We start from the raw sequence: 20,933 nt of genomic DNA, 5'->3' as shown, positions 1-20,933 counted from the left end.
GGAAGGTCAACATGAGGAACAATGACCCTTATGTAGAATTGGGCGGGAAGAGATAAAAAGATATAAAGGACAATTTGTGTAAAGTAATTAAAGAAAATTATATGCACTGAAAAATAAATTGAAAGAATAGATTGGAGGAGTAGAATTTAGAGAGAGGGGGGCAGCACAGTGGTTGTCAAACTTTTTGCACCCAATAAATTGTTATCGCCTGCCGGGCTTTGTTCATCAAAGTTACGTTTATCTTAAGATGGGTTAACTTTCTTCAATTTAAGATGTTTTTTTAATTCTTTTTGTTCACAACCAGATTGTGAATTTCGAAGTTTGAAAATGCTAATTCTGAAATTCAAGATTTTTAACATTGTAATCGCCATTACTTGAACCGTTTAGCAGGGGCTAAATTTTCGTTGATTGTCTTCAAATTCTTGAAATGTGTTCGCCTATCAAATAGTACTTAACCCACAAATTGATATGCCAGGATTACCACCCCTCCCTAAGTCGTGTGGGGTTGAATTTTTCACCCCAACGCTTGTACGGGTAGCTTCAAAAGCCTGACTTAGTTTGTTATTACGCGATTTATATTTTTCATGTGGGTTTTGGAAACTACTTTTTACATACTTTCATCATATATTATTTTTTATAACAAACAAAATTGATTCAGTTTTAAATGAATTACTTGTTTATTTAAAATTTTTTGCAATGTAGGATTTTTCGATTTTCTTGTTTTTATTCGCAAAAGAAAGCTTAACTTTTTTACTGTAAGGAACTAAAAACACAAAAAAAACCTATCAGAAAATGTTTACTTGTGAATTTAAAGTTTAAAAAAAAATTTGTAATATAAAAAGTAGGTACTTCAAAATTTACAGTAGTTTTCTTAAAATCAATTATTTTTTAATTTCTAGAGTTTACTACATGGAGGTTACAGTAGGATTTTAGACTCTTTTTATCAAAAAAATGAGCGTTCTTGGTTTTTGTGAGTCTCCTTGCCTCTTACAATTTGAGGTGCTTGATTTTTGTAAGTCCTCTTACCTCCCACAATTCGAGGTGCTTCATTTTTCAGGTTGTAAAGTGAGACGCAACGAGACTCACAAAAATCAAGCACCTCGAATTGTGAGAGGCTAGAGGACTCACAAAAATCAAGCTCCCCCTTTTTTAAAGTAAAAGGTCTGAAATCGCACTGTAACCTGCACGTGCTAGAATCTGAAAACTATGACTCGATATAGAACCTAGGCTACTAACAGGTGTTAATTACTAATACATTAGTAATATATGTATTTAAATAAACACAGCTTATACGTAATAAAATGTTTTAATAATGTATTTATTTTTAATCTGTACAATAAATTGACAATTATTGTCTGAATACAAATTGCAGTAGTAAAAAATCATTAAATTTAAGAAAACTACTGTTAATTTTAAAGTAACCACTTTTATTATAACAAATTTAAAAAAGAATAATTTTCTTTAAACTCACAAGTAAACATTTTTAATAATAAAAAAAATAATTAACAAAACTAGTATACTTGAAAACAGTTTCGGTGTCAGGAGCGCCAGGACTCCCTATATATGCGACCCTGTCTCATATTAAAAATTAATTTCTCCATTTTCGTGTTTTTAGCTCTTTACAGTAAAAAAGTCAAGCTTTCTTTTGTGAATAAAGACACAATAATCGAAGAACCCTAAAATTCGAAAAAATTTAAATAAAAAAGTAATTTTCTTGAAAACTTAATCAGTTTTGTTTGTTATAAAAAATAATATATGATGAAAGTATGTAAAAAGTAGTTTTCAAAATCCCTGCCACTTTGCAGCTAGGCATATAATAGCATTTAAAAAAACATACATTTCAATGCCTTTAAATGAGTAACAATTTTATTTTTATCAAAAGTACAATTAAATGCCCCTTATTATATAAAAGTTTTTCGTTTCAATAATTTTGCATGCGCAAAAATTTGAAGACACTAAACTGACGTCAGGCATGCTTTGAAGTAAATTTACAATATTGGCATTTAATGCGATTCAGTAACCCGCCAATTTGAATACCATGCAATCCTTTATACTAAATAACATATTGAATATGGCTAATTCCATTCAATGCGCTTCGAAGTTTTGTCACAGTTTCAATTCACAATAATTCTGAACATAGTTCACATAAAGATTATTAAAGTGTTTTTAAGAAAATTCTCTGACGAAAATAGTTTTTCAAGAGTGAATCTTTGTTGTGAATCTGGGACTTTTTTTGTGTGATACGTGTCCTGTATTCCACATTTCTTCAAAATAATAACATTAGTGTGAAAAAATTACTTAATGCCAAATGTTTTATTGCATATCGTAAAACTTAAGTTACAAGAAAAATAATTCCCAGTATAATAAAAATCAATCTTAGTAATTACATTTTAGTAGGATATCTTCTACATTACATGAGATGCACCCATGAATAAAAATGTGATGTTTACATTAATAAGATTAGTGTCCAAATTAGTGGTTGGTATCATGGATCAACTATGTACAAAGTTAATTTCACTAGGCGAGCCAACATATCGGTTTTCCGGTCCGGTAAGGTATAGAACAAATTTTGTAGTGTAAAATTTTATGACATTGCTAAAATTCCATTTCATGGTCGCTGATCACGAATGTCGGGTCAGATTTGATGAATTCACCCATACCCACCCCCTACTCCTCCCTTCTCTCCAAAGGCATAATTTTTTGTTTCTCCCGAAATGGGGCATTTGGAGAGTAGGGGAGGGGGGTGGTAGGATGCATGCATTTATCAAATCTGACCCCAGATTCGTGATCAGTGACCCCAAAAACCCACCGGATCTTGTTCCTCCTGAGCCGATACATTGGTTTTCCGATCCTCAAGAGGTTAATGAAATATTATCGAAAAAAGAGGTTTAAAGGGATAAGTTGAAAGATATGACGGGAGGTGAATAATTGTTTGGAGAAGTCAGTTTTAACCAGTCAGCTATCTAGTATCAGTGCAATGCGTTTCATTGCGCTTCCACGCATTCCTAAGCATTCGGACAAAAATACAATTGAAACGCATTGAAACATTGTAATGCCTTTCAGTGAACTCCATCTTACTGAAAAGGGAAGTAGAACTGATAGGTGGACTTTCGAGGACTAATGGAAATTCAAAACTGTATAAGAGCCAAAAGAAACCTTATGGAAATTCCATGTTTCAACAGAAACTTCGATAGAAAAACATTTGCCTCATCAGCACACGTTTTTAATTGTGAAGGTAAGGATCACCTCTAAACATTATACTCTTATTAAGCCTTTTAAATTTGAAAATGATACAATTGCCTTGTTTATCAGAATATTGTATTTTTTCCAAACACTTTGATACCAAAATTATTATTCTAGTCGCCGGAAAATCGCAATACTATGATCAATCGTAGGCTCGAAAATCGTGAACGCTGTCGATATACATTAATTTTATTCAATATTTTTTTCATAATCCAGCATGCTGCAAATAATAAAGTGTCCATGAAGAAATTTTAAATACATCGAAAACTGTTTTCCCCCTTAAATTTCTATGCATTTCAGAAACTGCATTTTAAAGTTTCATTTCGAGCGTTCAATGTAACATAATCCTTATTGTTTCTTATATAGTTTTGAATTTGCTGACCACCTCAAATTATACGTGGTAAAATTTGAAAAGGCTCTATCTTTCGTAATTTTTATCAGAAGTGCTTGAAATTTTGATACGTCACATATTTTATGATAATCTACTAATAATAATTCACAAATTGATAAAATATTGAAAAACTTCTAAATGCACCAGTTTTTCTTCCGGCTCGTAAAATTTTGAAAATAACTCTTACACACTTTCGAGTTTCCACCCTTCAAATGTACAGGAATATGACGAAATTTCTGCCGGTCAAAGAATTTAAGAGATTAAATAGGGATTGGAAGGTAGCATGGTGAGATGAATTATGTAAAAAAGAAAAAAGGATGGTTAAAAGAATCTACTGAAATTTAAAAAGAGGGGTAATAGGTTATATAAGAAGAAGAAAGAAGAAAAGAGAGAGATTTTACAAACATAATTAAGGGATGAAGATATAACAGAAAGTGAGAATGAGAGGATGTGAAGAGTTGAGTGATGAACAAGTAAATATTCAATTAAAAAATATAAAGAAAGCGAAAGCGGCAGAGAAAGATTAAGTATAAAATGAAGCGTGTATGAGTGGTTCTCAAAAAGTCTGCACTTTGGGGAGTGTGACTTCTGAGAAAAAAAGTTGTTCGAGTGACTGAAATTATTTTTTATCTTATAGTAATAACTCTCAGGTAACGGAAAATAAGCGTGGCCGCAAAAAAATTCATAAATTAATACTAAAAAATTATAAGAAATTTGGGAATATCCCACATAATCTGAACGTAGTGAAATCGTGCAAACTAATTAGTTCTCATTTAATTTATAAACAATTCAGTGAAAATTATTTTTGTACTATGTTGCCGTAATAAGTAAATAATAATGCATTGCACATAAATATTTATTATTAATAAACAATCATATGATCTAGGCAAGATTAAATAATTTCTTTACTATAGAACAAAAAATTATATAATAGTAAAATTGTTATAAACTTAAGCTTAAATAAATGTCTGCGATTCTATATTTTGTTTTTTTCGCGCTTTCCTTTCTGTTTCTTTGCATTGACAACATTATACTATACTAGATATCAGGCGAAAATCATGATTGTGTTCGTGATACTTATAAAGATGATACTGACAGGACATAATAATAATAAACATAATAACTATTTTATGTCTCAATTACAATGGCTTATCACACAGCTCCGTCATATATCTGAAGTGCGAGTATTGCTAGCGCTCCACGCTCCGACACTGGGAGTACGACCAACCTTGAAACTCGCGACTGAGACCGACAGGACATCTCGCTCACGAAAAACTTAATAATATTTTATGTTTGTGCGCATCAAAGGTTAGTTTATAAGTTTATTTAAAATCAATATTTATACATTTTCTCTCGCTGAATCCAAGTATGAACTTTTTTTTATTTCTCAAGTAATTGAGAAGTTTTCGGCGGGACCGACAGAACATGTAATTAAGGTACTTGCGTCTGAGAGTGCAGTTTAACTAATTTTTTGAAAAGCCAAATTGACTATTTAATTCTCGACGGGTCAAATTGGTTGAAGAACTATCCGAGTAACAAATCTCACCTAAATTTAAATTCATTTTAATATTTTTTCTTGCACGAAATCCAATTAAACATGGGTAGGACCGACAGGACATGAAAGCGAAGGACAATTTTGAAATTTTTTTTAATAATCGATAAAACAAGAATGAAAGTTACAAAATGCATTTTGTAACAGTATTATCCATACTCATTATATAATTTAGGGTGCAGAGAGATAAATAACGATACTAGTATGTTAATTTTGCTAAAATCCAAGAAAACTGGTACTGGAGACACGGGGCCGATAGGACACTTTTTAATAGTTTCTTATTTTTAGCTAAAATTAGAAATAATCAAGATTCATCAAAATAAGGGAGGTTGTTTTTCATGTTGAGCTCCTATTGTGAGAATTTTTTGCATTGCCCATCCCTTCGTTATCATTGACTGCAGAGCTTGGGCACAAAATGGTCGACTTTTTTAGAATCACATGTATGCTTTGTGTAAAAGCGGTAAAGAAATGGTCCAGAGAAATTATTACGAAGGTTTGGAGGGCGTACAATAGATTCTATTTATGCACTATAATATGTAATAGACAAAGACTTGGTAAAGATTTGGCAAAGGAGAAAGGGTAAATCTAGAAGGTCCATGAATTTGTTGTTATAGTCTTCTTTACTCATCAGTGTTGCCTTTGTCTGCGGGTAATATTATGATGTCTATTCCGATTAAGTTCTTTAATTCTGGGTTTTTCTTGGTTTGTTAATTGCTGAGAGAATGTTCAGAGATGTTTTTTACTGTATCAGTTAGTCGTGTTTGCATTGTTGGAAGTAATTTGTCAAATTTTATTTGTTGTTTCTCAGTAAAAAAGATCTTTAATCCGTTGGGATTGGTCAAAATATATGCAGTCCAATGTAGACCAAATGTCAAATCTGAGGGCGTTTGATAGGAAAAGGTGAAGTTTTAATAGTTTTTTGGAGGTAGTGCGCAAGACAAATTTGGTATGTTGTATTCTTTCAAGAGAAGCAAACTTATATTATGCAGAATAGATTTAGATGTTCCCAAATTATTTTTCAGTTGTAAGAAATTTGGGACGCGTTTGTTGTCCCTTGCACCATCTTACCCTACATCCAAGGTTTCATAAAACAAATAGGAAGAATTCGCAGCAAACAGAACATCCAAAACATATTTAAACTACCTGCGAAAATATAATCCAGGAGTATGTAAAATCCCTTGCTCTTGTGGCAAAGTCTATGCTGGAGAAACCGGGAGAGTGGTGAGCCAACATATAAAGGAACATAAGAGCAAAGTAAGGCTAAAACATTTCCCGAAATCAGCACTAAGTGAGCATTATATCGAAAAGATACATAATATTTTATTTGGCAAAACAATAGTCATCGCAAAAACACACAATTTCCTTGCAAGAAGACATAGGGAAGCAATTTAAATCTTAAAACACCCTAAAAACATCAATAGAGACAAGGAATATAACACTATTCCGATTTGGCTTTCCGTCCACCAGGATTTAAAAAAAATACTTGTTTGGCCAATTAGGTTCGATCAGTCAGTGAATGTTGACGAAACGTCGGTCCAATTCGTAGTTTTTTAAACGATTGCTTCTATGGTTATCTGGTCTAAGCTCCATTTGGATGTCATTGAAAAACTGCTTTATGGCATATATAACTTGTTGCATTTTATGGTTGATGGCCATCCTTGTTATCATAAACTCAGAACCATAACCCAACAAAGGCATTTCCTTCAAAGATACCTCTCGTAATGCGTCTTAATCTAGTCATCCTTAGTTGCTAATAATCAAAATACTTAATTCTTGTTAAGCACGCACAACAAGTTGAAACAGAACAGCTATAAATCGATTTTAGGAGCAACGGAAAAAGAGCGAAGATAAATAGAGGCAACATATCCGTGATACCTTCTAAAACAAAGCGTAACATTAGATCTTTATGTTCAATGATCTTTTGAAACCCCTTTGCCAACGTAGGATGAACAATCTTTAGGTACCTGTGCCAGACCGCTGGAATATCTTATTCTGTGATGTTAGTCGGCTCTATTATAGAGCACTTGCTTGTCGGTTCTTACTTTAGTAAGGACTGCGCAGCGCCTAAGTTGGTTCAGTTTGTTTTTCTCCAAACCTCCGACCAAGAATCAGCCACGTTTTCCAACTGAGGAACTTTAGTGTCTTGCTGGGTATTTTTCTCTTTAAATAGTTTACGATGTATCCTTCTGTCATCTTCAATAAATATTCGAGCAATTTATCGCTGATATGGTCGGTCTTACGGTCAACATGAAGTCAAATAAAATGTCCGAGAAACATGTAAAAACATATTGATTTTTGAAAAAAGAAATGCCCTACGTTTCGACCAACACTGTGGGTGTTTTTAAGATTCGATAAAACAAATTTATATTTCAAAAAGGGAGGCATTTTTTTGTAACATAATTTATGTAAATAAATAATATTAAGTAAATAATATTATATTTATGTAAATATCCATGAATGTTGTGACAGAAACGTGTATTTAAATTGCTAAATTTACAATCTCTTTTATGCTCATGAATACAGTATCTATAGTATAGAATATAGTATCAATATAGTATCTATTAATGACCTATGCAAAATTTACTTTTGAAAATTCATATAAGTTCTACAAAACTTGTTAAAAATTGTGATGCCTATAATTCACAATATAAGCAGGACAATAACGTGAAATATTGGAATAATTCTTTCACATTTTGAAGGAGAGGATTCTGAAATTTGCTAAAGTTTATACTGAAAATTAAAAGTCATACGAAAAGAATATGACTGACGAAAATACGAAAAGGACCAGTTCCTAAGCCTGTCATGAATTTCCTTCAACTAACACTGCACAATTATAGCACATAAATAGGCGCATTATTATTATGATTATTAATATTTGTATACATAACACTGTAGAACACACTTTCGCTGAGGTAACTAACTTAACCTTTACTTATGCAGTACAAGTCCAATAACTTTCCGTCCGCTAAGTGTACATTCCCCTTAAAACGTCATCATACGTACGGCACGCACACTGATTGTGGTTCTCCTGCTACGTGTGCTATTTTGCTAGTGATTTGCGCCCATGATTTACGCATTTGCGCACCTAATATCGTGCTACTAGAGGGGGCATCTGATAAGTCCAAAATTCCTAGAATTTTGTGTCCCTACAGCCCCGAAGTTGGAAACTTATCGGACTTGTACTGTATACATAGTACGCATACATATACATATAACACAAGCATCGCACGCAAAACACGTTGAGAGAAGGGGTTTGAAAATTCCTTATATACTAAGTGGTGAAAGTTTTTGGGATTGTGAGAAGCGGCAAGGTGCTTAATAACTGGACTTAGAAACAATCCAAATTAAAAGTAAAAACAGAAAAATATTCTGGTTTAATAAGGTAAAAAATAGGATTTATTTAATTTAAAAATATCTATAGGTTTTTCGTTTTTGGTTTTAATCACACGTATTCATACAGGAACCTCGATTAGCTTAGCGGGAAATACGAAGTTCTCTGATTCACATCGTGAGCGCTCGGCTATGAGTTACAATCGACACACTCGGCTAACCTTGGGAGATTTTCAGAGCTATTCTTACTTTTTTATGTAAAGATCTGAAATTTCCTCAACTGAAGCTTACAATTTCGGTTAGCATCTATCACAGGAAATAAAAATATCTGTTATTTCTTTTTACTTTCTCATTGACTATATTAATTTGTAGAATATTTGTATTAACTTATGCACCTCAAACTATTAATTTCTGTAATTTCTTTTATATTATTTGATAATATCGTTATAAATTTTTATTATTCTGCGTTTTAAAACATAAAATATTAATCTTTGCTATTGAATATACCAATTCTTGCTCTCAAAATATTAAGTTTTCATATATTAATTATAAAGTTTCGTAAGTCCGCTAACAATAATTTTTATACTTACATGATTTCCCCAAATCGTAATCGACTAGATCAATTATTAATATTGAAGTAGCAAGTATTGTTATAAAATTTTCTTCAGTGTATGTATTTTTTGGATGCGTTCTTTACTGACATTTTCTATTAAAGGTAAATGATAGTTGTTTAATAGTAAGATGACTTTTGTTTGGTCTAAATTTTCTTTTCTGTATTTTATCTCACTGAATTTGATGCATTTATTGACTAAACCTTTTATTAAACCGTTTTTCGGCTAAAAATATGATGGGATTAGAAATTTAAGTAACTACCAGACCAAGATCGTTTTTGTACCAATTTATTATTAGGTTTCCATTATTTATTTTGTGTATCTCTAAATCTAAAAAATGTAATTTGTTTTTTTTCTATCTCAAGTGTAAACTGAATGGAATCATTGATACTGTTAAAAATGTTTAAAAGTTCGATAATATTATTAGTGGGTACAATTGTCAATACGTCGTCAACGTAACGTTATAAAGAACTGGTTTGAAAGATAATTTTTATCTTTTTTATTACTATGGGAGATAAAGGAGATCCCATCGGACAACCTGATAACTGTTTATAAAATCTGTTGTTGCAAGAAAAAACTGTGTTATCAAAAACAGTTCTTAAAAAAATTAAAATTTAATTTCTTAATGTTTTTGTAAGATTGCTATTCAAACTCAATTTCTCTTCAATACAGTCTATGGATAAATTCAGAGGAATATTATCAAACATTGAGACCACGTCTAAAGAAGCTATTGAAAGAGTAGAAGTTATACTACTGTTAATAATGTTATTCTTCAGATAAAAAATATTTTTAACCTACGAAACAGTTTTTGCTGAAATTGGTTTGAGAATATTTGAGTTCATGAAACTATGACGAAGAGAACAAAGGGTCGCGATAGGGACTACTATTACGCTAACCTCAAAGAAAACATACATATATATGAGAACACGCATATGACATGTTGGAGTTATACATTGAAATAAATATTTAAATTTCCCAAGGAATTTTGAAGTAAAACAAATATGGCATTGTGAGACGCTGTAAATGCTAGATTATATAAATAATTAGGATATTTCACAATCGCATTGTCGGCAATACAATCACATTTTACTTCGAAAACAAATATTGAAATAAAACGAATAAATCATAAACATCTTTTAATGTTTATTTTAGTTTATTGAAACATTCACATACGACTTGGTCTTCGAAAGCATTTCTAGTGGCACTCAATAATAACAACCAAACTCGAAAATTTTTCGCATACAAAACTACCATTCGAAAAATTTTGCATGCGCATTTCATGCATAATTTTATTTAATTTATCAGTATCCATGATGGTATTACTTAAAGAATCTCGTGTAAGAATACCTGTCATCTAACCAATAGAAAATTGTTTAATGGACTCGTTTTTCTAAAGAATTAGCTAAAATATTCGATCTCGGTCAACTTACCCATCTCACTCACTGTACTAAAAACTAATAAAAAAGCCTGTTTTGAGGAAAATGGCTTTATACTTTTCAAGCAATACATATGACAACAAATCCTTTAACGGCTCTCGTACGGTTCCATAGCCAACTATATGATTTTTTTGCAAATTCCAAAAACAAAACGTTTTGACCTACCCTTGTAAGTTGAAACAAAGCAGGTATCAGTCAAGTATGCTATTAAGCTAAGATATATTTATACTCCGAATTGCTTAAAGGCATAGTTCAGGACACACACACACACACACACACACACACACACACACACACACACACACACACACACACACACGGTTAAACAACCACCGCAGGGTCCCACAGATGGGAAAACTGTGGTAAATCACACCTATGGCCACATATAGCAGGCTATCGAGAGGACCTGCTAATTGAAAGGTGTATCTGCAAATACGCAGTAGCCCATCAGCGCGTGCTGTCAATGGCCTGGGTTGACTACCGGAAATCTTTCGATAAAGAGATGATGCCCCTTTGGAAAACTAGATTTACTGCGAGTATCTCATCTAGAAATTATAGTTAAAATTACGAAATTATCGACAATAAACAACGTCACCTTTCATAGGACCGTCCTTCAGGCCGATATCACGCATCCTATGCTCTTTTGCATCACACTTTTGCCTCTATCTATCAACTACGCAATTATCCCGGATACCTCTGCAGCGACACTCAGCATTGCGAGCATAAGGTCACTTATGTATTTTATATGGATGACCTGAAGATATATGCTTCTGGTGCAAGCCAAAATTATTCTGCAGAAAGGAATGATTGTTGGCGTTCCAGATGACCTTGAGCTTTTGGATATAAATTTTATTATACATCTTGACAGTGGAGAGACCTATACATACATGGACGTGCCTCATAGCCGCAAGGTATCTTGCTGTCCTGGTTCTACTATACTCGTTTGGGATGGTTCGATGGGTAAAGAACCGGTTTCAGACACTTGATACTGCAACGCGTAAGATTATGCATATGCATAAAAGCTAGCATACCAATTCATCTGATCCGAGATTATAAATCTCATGCCGTCAGAACGGACGGGGACTTCTGAATCTCCAATTTGTTCATAACCGAATTTCTCTAAGTACAGCTTGCACTGTTGCATACACATGATGATTGGAAAAGGAACGTTTCTTTACCAAGCTTTGGAGCAGGCGGCCGAGATCCCTGGCTTGAATTTTAACATCAGAAGTAAGAAAAGTGCATTACTCTATCTAAATTCCTACTTCTAAAAGCCGAAGTAAAGAAAGCAGCAGTTGCAAAATTATTCCAACAGCTACTCAGCAAGAAAATGTACGGAAAATTTCACAGAAATGTAGAAAATCGGGCCTTCTCGAAGGAGCTAACTTCAGCTTTCCTCAGGAAATTATCAGGTATACAGACTTTCATCTTCGCATGCCAGGACGGTGTCATTTGCATCGTAGTATGGGGATGACGATTTGTCAAGCTCAGCTTACATGACAGCACCGAGAGTGGATATATATATCTTGTACGCAGACACAAGGCATTTATTCACCACAGGGAAATTGAGTTCTACGGTAGATGGTCTTCTGGGAAATTGGGTGATCTCTCCACAGCGTAAGTATCATTATACTTGCATTCTGGGCTCTTTAAAGGCGTACCAAACCTTTTCCTGGTTGCTTCTAAGATAACCATGAGATCTAGTGTTGATAATACAATTCAAAAGCAGAAAACGTGCAGAACGCCCGACAATAAGTCGAACGTAAAGGTTATATTGCTTAACTGTATACTTTTTCGTACGTGAAAACCCCAGAGCTATCGCACTTTAGCAACAACTGTTTCAAACCCTTTCTGAACATTTCATTCGAACCCGTTACATACAAAGGGCGTATGCTCATCCACTGCCAGAACCAGTAGGCCAAGAGCACACAGCAGCGACAATAAGACCAACCAACAGGAGAGCACAGCCACATCAGGACAAGAGCGATAATTTAGATCAAAGTGTCTCCAAAGTCCGGAGACTTGGTTGAAGCGGATGACACGCTTTAGGAAAAACTCTCTGTAGAGTCTCTCCCGATCACAAAATAAGAGATTATAAAGGCACTAAAGGGAATGAGATAAAATTCTGCAGCCAGGCCAAATGGCATTAAAAATTTCTAGTGGAAGAATTTTTTTTCTACTAAGAAGGAACTGTCATTTTTTTCTTTACATCGCACATACCATACTGAGGCCTGTCATGAAGGGTTTCATCTTCCTGGGCCAACATGGTGTCATTCTCACCTTACCATACTATCGCCTCATTTTAGGCCAGGACTATTCCCGAAGATAGGAGTACAACACCGCACATGCACATGTTAAGCACCTAGGGCACATACTATCTAGCTATTAAATTTAAGCGTAAACGATGAATATCTAAAGGCACCATTCGGCAATAAGAGTCCTTTAGTACCATCTCTGCTGCTTTTGCGGTATTAGCCACGACACCACGAGATCCGCCAGATAGTAAACTATCGATAAAGTGAAATGACGAATATTTGGGATCTACATGTTGTTGACCATTGTCTTTATCGCGCACTCGAGCCCTGACATAGATCTCATCGACTATGAAAAACAAAGTATGTTCGTTATCAAATTTTTGGCACTAGATGCCAACATCACACTCAAAAAGAAAGAAAAAAGAAGAGGAAGGCATCATAATACCTCATAAGATATTTGCGATACATTTGACCACGGTATTCTGTTAAGCAGTTCATCCTGATCATTGGTATTCACGAAAGTGCTAATTTTACACTTGTTCGTATCCTAATAAATATCTTTGCGTGTTAGAAAACTGTACTGCGCCTTATTTGAAAACTTAAAAAAAGAAAAGGCGCCCTAAAGCGCTTTGGGGGACTCTCAGCTTGTTATCATGCTTGCCCTCTCGGTATTAATCTATAAATTTTGAGTGGTTCTATGGACAAAGGGCGAGTTTAAGCCCTTCGAGATTGCTACTCAAAAAGTTATGCATTTGAACAAAAGCTTGCACCTTATGTCGCTCGTTTTGCGATTTTACAGTCATTCTTGAAAATTATGCACAAATTTTGGATTTCTTAAGATTTTACATTTCGGATTATATGCCAAAAATGTTTGCTGAATGCATCTGAACAAATAAATTTCTTTTCAAATATTAGTTGAACACACGTTACAGTCTTCTGCAAGACCCACCTTTTTGTATTTCCTTTTCATTGGACAGACGTCTCTCAACTTTTTAAAATTTGCCTTGCACAACCGTTACGAGATTCATAACTCTTATTAACTGCCAGGCAATCTACAATCTACAGTTAAACGTGCACATGAGCTAAGGAATTCTAGCTTAAACACTTACAGTTATATATAAAATTCCTGGAACAAGTAGCATCATGATGATAGGGTTCAAAATGTGCGGAACAATGTGATGTTAGTAGAGGATCAAAAGGACATAGTAAGTCCAATGGTAAGAGAGCAGATAAAACACCACCACCTGTACGATACAATGGAAAAAAATTGGCAATTGGAGACTTCCTTCAAATTATCATATTTCAACAATGTGTTAAAGGTAAGTACTATTATCATGAAGTTCTTACATAAAATTTAAATATTAGCAAACATTAGCAGATCCAGGTAAGAATATAATAATAAGTCAGTACGAAATCTATTAGAAGTGTTGAAACTGTGGGTCATACTTTGACACACTATTTTCAAAGTAGAGTTTTCGTCTTTGGTATTCTATGCAATAGACTATTGCACTTCTATTACCTTCACGCCGCCAAAAATCTTTAAGTCAATAATAAGGAATTTTTGTAATGGTGGTTTAAAAAAAATGTGTAAGAGTCCATTTAAAAAAGGCTCTATAGTGTCGGCATAGAATTAAGGAAATAAACATTAGGGTGGTCCAACAAATGTGAGCTTCCGAATTTTCAAAATTTTTATGCATACAACACATACCGCCTCCATCCAAACACATGTGCTGTCCTTTGTACACACTGAATCACACGTGCATAACACTACAGCAGTGAACAAATATATACTTGCAAGTTTCGTTCCACACAAGTACGAGAATAACACACTCCACTATCTTCCGAAGCTTCTAAAGCCAGAACACTTGATTATTGGGAATTATGCCCAGAACAACTTTTGATCAGCATCACATGAAAAATCATTCCCGAAGTTACAGCCAATTTGACAGAATTCGACGGCTAAAATTAGCATTTCTTCTTGAAAGAAATATGAACGGAATTTTTTAAGTGAAAATGTTCGGTTGTCCGTTCTAATAAAATACTGAAACACTGATTTCTGTAAATCCATCGAGTATACTTTCAATTAACAATAAAGTACAAATTAAAAGAATTTTTAACAAGGTTGCTTCATGAATCACCCAAGGGATATTTTCCCTTGAAGATAAACTGCTTTTTAAATTTGAACAAATTGCTATATATTTTATAAGTCATTATTTGGCTTGCTACGCGGGTACCTATATACGCATTTATTATGTGAGAGTCAAATCTTGTATTTCAATTTTAACTCTAATCATATTGAAACTATGTACACATTCATATTTCCTATGATAATATAAAACTATATCAAATTTGAGTTTCCCCCTGTCGGGGTTTCTTATATTCTGAACTGCTCCAATTTTAAAAGTAAATAATCCCGATTGCCTTAAAATTTGCAGCGTTCGTTTGTCTATATGATAGTAGTTCACCCCAGTGCAATCTTTAAATATCAAAGGAAAGTCGGTTAGTTCCTGCCACTCATGATTTTTAATAAACTGCATTCTCTGCGATTGTAAGTCAACACTGTTATTACCCAAAATTTTCTCAATGCAAAATTGAAAAAATATACTGATATCTCTCATTAGCTTAAAACATAATACTATTTAAATACTTTATCTAGAAAACAAGTGGATGACCAGTAATTTTTAAAAAATAATTTCACTTATTTTCTTATTTATAACAGCCTAATTACCATATCTCACAATTAAGTAGCCCGGGTCATTAGAGGTAGCCAAAAAAACACTTCTTTGTAAATTGAGAGAAGCTGAAGCGGTTTTAAGTGTACCTTACCCTATAGCTATGTTACAAAAAATTGGAATATTTAGGGATAACCCCGGCCTTTGTTTTTCTCAAATTTCCATGTACGGTGTAATGCACGTGTCAGGCTCTACCTGCTCCAGTGAATAGCGTGGCTACTTGTCAAATTTGGTGAAGAGTCTGAATTTCACAATTCAATGCGTTGTCTAGCAGCTGAGTATGAGCCCCACAGGGTGAAAGTACAGGGGCTGCCCCGTCACCAGCCGAGCATCCGCAAGTCGAAACTTATCAAAGTCCCTAGCTAGTAACGTTTTCATTTATAAAAAAATGCCACTAAAACTCGGCTATCCTAGAAATTTCAACTTGCTCTCAAGAAGTTATTGTTTTACGAAAATAAATCTTCATCATAAGCGCATTTTATATGTGAAATCTTCGAATTTAATTGTGTTGTCTGTTTGCGGTCTGAAAGCCTAAAGCTTGAATTTAATAATTGATAAACATTGATAACTTAAAATCTAATTATAGAAACCAAAAATTTTCGGAGAAGTGATCGTTCTTCTCGGCCGCAGCTGGTTTTTGTTATGATTTTTTAAATCTTCCCCTTCTTTGTTTTTCTCCGTGTCTGACTCAGGATCAGAGTATAGATCAATTATATTTTGTTCCGCCTCCTCATGCGAATCGCTCTCCTTCACACCTGACTCTGTGTCTGACGATACGTCGAATACATCATCTCTGATGTGTATCGAGTATAGCAAGACCATATGCATCTCCTGGTAATATTCTTGAACTAACTAATGGTTTGCATTTGACTCGAAATTTTAAACAATCCCCTGCTACAGACTTTGGTGTACTCATCAAAGCAATGTCTCCAACATCAAATTGAAGGTTTTATACTATTTTTAGCATGCGAAACCTTGTATTTAATTTTTCCTTCTTTGATTTTTAACTGAACATCTTTTTGAAAAATTTCTAAGGGTATATATTGCTTTTCATTATTGATGGTAAGTTTTCTAAGTTCGCCCTCATGAAGGTTTATAAGGCAGTAATGAGCTTCCAACAGACTTCTTCTTGTTGTTTTATCAAGTCACTCGTTAAGGTCTTTTTGTACTTGTCACAGTCGTAAGTCACAATCACGACTTTCGACATGAAGGATGCTAGCTAAAATTGCTGACATCAGCGTAGAGTTATTCCTTTCTAGTAATCCATTAGCTGGAGTGTGCCGACGAGGGTATTTGATTATAGCGAGTGCTCTAAAGTCTATAATTAGGTCTTTAAATGTCCGTGCGTCGCTAAGACCGCTAGGTAACAAACACATATCCCGAGAAGGAGTATCGACAACCCGATCCCGACCTAATAAAAAACCAACACAATTCCGATCCGATCACGAAACAGTATCGTATCGAACGGCATCACTAACTAAAAATCAAACTGGTACTTTCATTTGATGAGCTTGTTTCAATCACTACTTCTTTTAAATAGATTAGAGGAAAATTCATCCCGTCACCTTTGCTCATTAATTATTAGCCCCATAATTCATTTTAGATTAGAACTATAAGTTCCTCCGAGTTTTTTATCCATCCTTTGTTAAAAATTCTGTCTACCATGAATCAATCCTGACTACATTTGAACTGATAAATCAGTAAATTGATTTCGCACGTTGTCCTACCAGTCGTTGATTTGATTTGCCTCCATCTCCTCCTAGCTATTAATTTGGAGTTCACTTGGAGTAAGTCTTTCCACAAAGTTCTGCTTGATATCTCATCAAGAGAGAGTTGTTGAGACATTTTGAATGTGAATGTCCGGATTAATTTTTCGAAAGGTCTGTACTCACGCATGAACCGGAATCATATGCACTGATTTCGCATGCGCTCGTGCACTTTGATTTTCTTTGACTTCGTTCTTGAATCGTCCGCACTTGTTCTTATATCGCAGTAAACTCTCGAGAGTGTAGAAAAAATCCTAATTCTACTCCTTTCTGTAACAAACTGTAATCTCTTAATTCTTGCTCAGTAATTAACGAATCTTCGCAGAGTAATAATGGAATTTTTACGCAAACACACTTTTCGACATGTCGAAAGTGGCGCACGTTTCGCTTGTTCACGAGACGATCACCGTACTTCCGTTACTTTTCTTTTTACGCATCTGTTATTGTTAATACTGAATTTGGTAAAGTCATGTTAGTTTTAGTATATTTGCCAATTTATAAAAATCTTACTGCATGTGATTCTGATAAAATAATACATTTATTTAATAAGGTTCTCATAATGGGAGATATAAATTGAAGAAATATAGCATGGAACTGTGCCAGTAACAACAAAAGTGGTAAGAAACTATAGCAGCTATGTCTTAATAAGAAAATAAATATATCTGCACCAACTGATCCTACACACTATGAAAAATAGGAAGATCTAGTATAATAGACATCGTATTACAAAAGAATACAGATAGGTATATTATTCCAATAAATATGCAAACTTTTGATTCAGATTATAATCCTGTATTCATGAAAATTAATGCTAATTTAGTTAAAAAGAAGCTTAAAACATTTTCGACTTTAAAAATGCTAAATAAAATAAACAATGTGTAGAAAAAAAAATTTGAAAAAAAAGTCTTAAGATACTTTAGTTGTTATTGGTGAAATTAATCACAGTAAGAATCTTTGAATGGAATTTTTAAATGCAATAGCTGATCATTTAGAAAATGTTTACAAACTAAATAAAAATGTAGAATACAAAAGCTCACGATAGAATAGTTATTAATGCTGTTATGAAATATCTAAAAAATAATAAAATAAAAACAGAGAAGGTAAAGCTACCTACGCCAACTGAAGTGATTAAAATTATCAGAAATTTTAAAAACACTAATGCTCCTGGTGACGACGGAATAGTATACTATCTACTGAAAAGACTCCCTAGAAAAGCTGTAATATTTTTTCGAAAATAGTCAATTCTATATGGGCTTGGGTTACTTTCCTCAACGTTGGAAAACTGCGAAGGTTGTGGTTTTAGCAACGCCTGGTAAGAATAACCGTTTAACACAGAGCCATGGTCCTATTAGTTTGTTCCAATATATTAGTAAAGTTGTTGAGAAAATTTTTGAAAAAAGAATGATAGATTTCATTGATGAAAACAGGTTAATGATGGATCAACAATTTGGTTTTCACAAAAAACATAATACAGTTGATCAATTTCAAGACTGGTTTATCATATAACTGAAAAATTCAATAAAAAGAAGCACATGGGAGTATCAATAAAGGACATCGAAATGGTTTTTGATATAGTATGACAGCAAAAGCTGACATCAAGGGCTGGTATGCAAACCAATTGAATATAAGTTTTCATTATACCTAGGATATTTAACTAATACATACATTGGAGACAAGAAAATATGTGTACATTATGATGATAAAAAGTCCTCAATTACAAACATAGCTGCAGGAGTCTCAAGTTATTCACTTTGTGCATTAATGATATTCCAAAAATAGATATAGTGCACATAAGTCTATATATGCAGATGATACAGCTCTATATAAAAGCTCTTTCAAAACTGATACTATTGTCAATAGATTAGAATGATCTGCTAATCAAATAACGAAATTTTATGAAAAATGGAAAATTAGATTTAATATAGTTAAGATTAAAGCTACTCGTATCATAATAACAAAGACGAGAAAAAGCAATTAAAAATATCAAATTGAAACATATTAATATAATGTGGTCAGAAAGCATTAATTATTTAGGACTTCAATATCTCTATATCCTATAGTAAATAAAAAATATCAACTGTCAGTTAGTAATAAAGCACTACTGTATAAAAGTATTATCAGGCCAATGTTATCAAACGCTTGTCCGATTTAAAGTTTCATATGCAAACCAAATTACTTAGTACTCCAGAGAAAACAAAACAAATTTCTTCGGTTAATTGATAATTATCCTAACAATAGACTATGAAAATATTACATATAAGCATAAAAGGATAAAGCAAGTTATCTTCAATTGAAAATTTTAAGATATTTACATAATATAATGATAAGAAACTCTACGTGACTTTCATCGTTTTGGTGTAATATTGGTTTCACTTATAGTTTTAGGGTTTTTAATTATATTTTTTTATTCTATATGTTAGAGGCAAGCACAATTATAGTTCAATCTTAATCGAACTTTTATTTTCGCAAGTTTAGGCTCGCAAGTTTGCGCGCCTAAGGCACGCGACTGTTGGTACTCGCGCTTTCCGCTCGATAATGTACTTATCTCGCTCTACGCGTTAGGTCTTTGTATATTCCCCACACTTGTGCACAGACTTTTTAAAACTAAAGGTCAAAGCATCGACAACAGTTATTTGGTGATTGTGAATTCTGATTTTGTTAAAGCTCCTTCGACTTTAACGAACACATTCTCATCACGTTTCTCATGCTTCGTACTCGAATTTGTCCCTCAAACTGTATATCATTTCCACAAATTTATATTATTTCAATTCATAACATTCATTGGCATTAAAACATACGTAGCTGCATTGTCACTTTAAAAAAATGCACATTAAAAAAAAGGTTATTAAACATTTTATTGTAACTTCTGCCATTTTTTCAAAAACAGAATTTGCGTATTTCCAATTTGATTTTTACGATTTAAAAGTTGCACATGCGGCCTACACAGCAGCATGACTTTTTCAACATCTAAATTATATCTCTAACCTTAGTGATCCAGACTTTGTCGATTGAATTTTCTACCGAAACTCAAACAGTTGTTACGACAATCTTGTAGGGGATTCAAAATCAACATTTTTCTTCTCTGAACTTTCTTTCATATCGTGCGTTATTTAGCTTAAAATGTTCATTTTCTTATTTTTTGGAATTTTATAAATGCTATAACTCTGGTAATTTTTAACTTTGTAAAAAAAAGTCATAAGGATACATTGTTCGTCTTTTTTAATACTATCAATATCAGTACAAAGAATGTTTTAATTTTGAAAAAAAATGGTGTCAAAAATATTCAAAATGCGTTAACTTTTTAAATTTTTATCCAAAATAGCTGGCCAACAAAATGACCTTAAGAATAGGACGCTAAAAGAGTGCACTAAAGGCCAATATAATAGATTAATTTTGAAAAAAGTAATTGTGCTCATAGACAGACAGTCAGGCAGACTTACAGACAGGCATACATATATACAGACACATTCGAACAATAATTGTATTTCGGATATATTTATTTGGTAGATTTCAAGAAACTTGAATTCTTCTTAGAACACGGGATTCTAAGCAAGAATTCTAAACAAAATTCTAAGAAATCGATATAATTTCGCCGAATTCAAAAGACGTAAAATTAT

At 33.3% G+C, this 20,933-nt stretch overlaps 1 protein-coding gene across 6 annotated transcripts in view; it reads right to left on the bottom strand.

Annotated features, from left to right (window-relative positions):
• Window positions 1-20,933, bottom strand: part of LOC117172541 — a 179,055-nt gene that overhangs the window by 6,884 nt on the left and 151,238 nt on the right. The window lies entirely within an intron of this gene.

The sequence above is a fragment of the Belonocnema kinseyi genome, chromosome 5 (assembly GCF_010883055.1).
Source record: "Belonocnema kinseyi isolate 2016_QV_RU_SX_M_011 chromosome 5, B_treatae_v1, whole genome shotgun sequence".
Classification (NCBI taxonomy): Eukaryota; Metazoa; Arthropoda; class Insecta; order Hymenoptera; family Cynipidae; genus Belonocnema; species Belonocnema kinseyi.
Note: the sequence above shows the minus strand (reverse complement) of the source record. Positions and strands in the feature narration are given on the sequence as shown.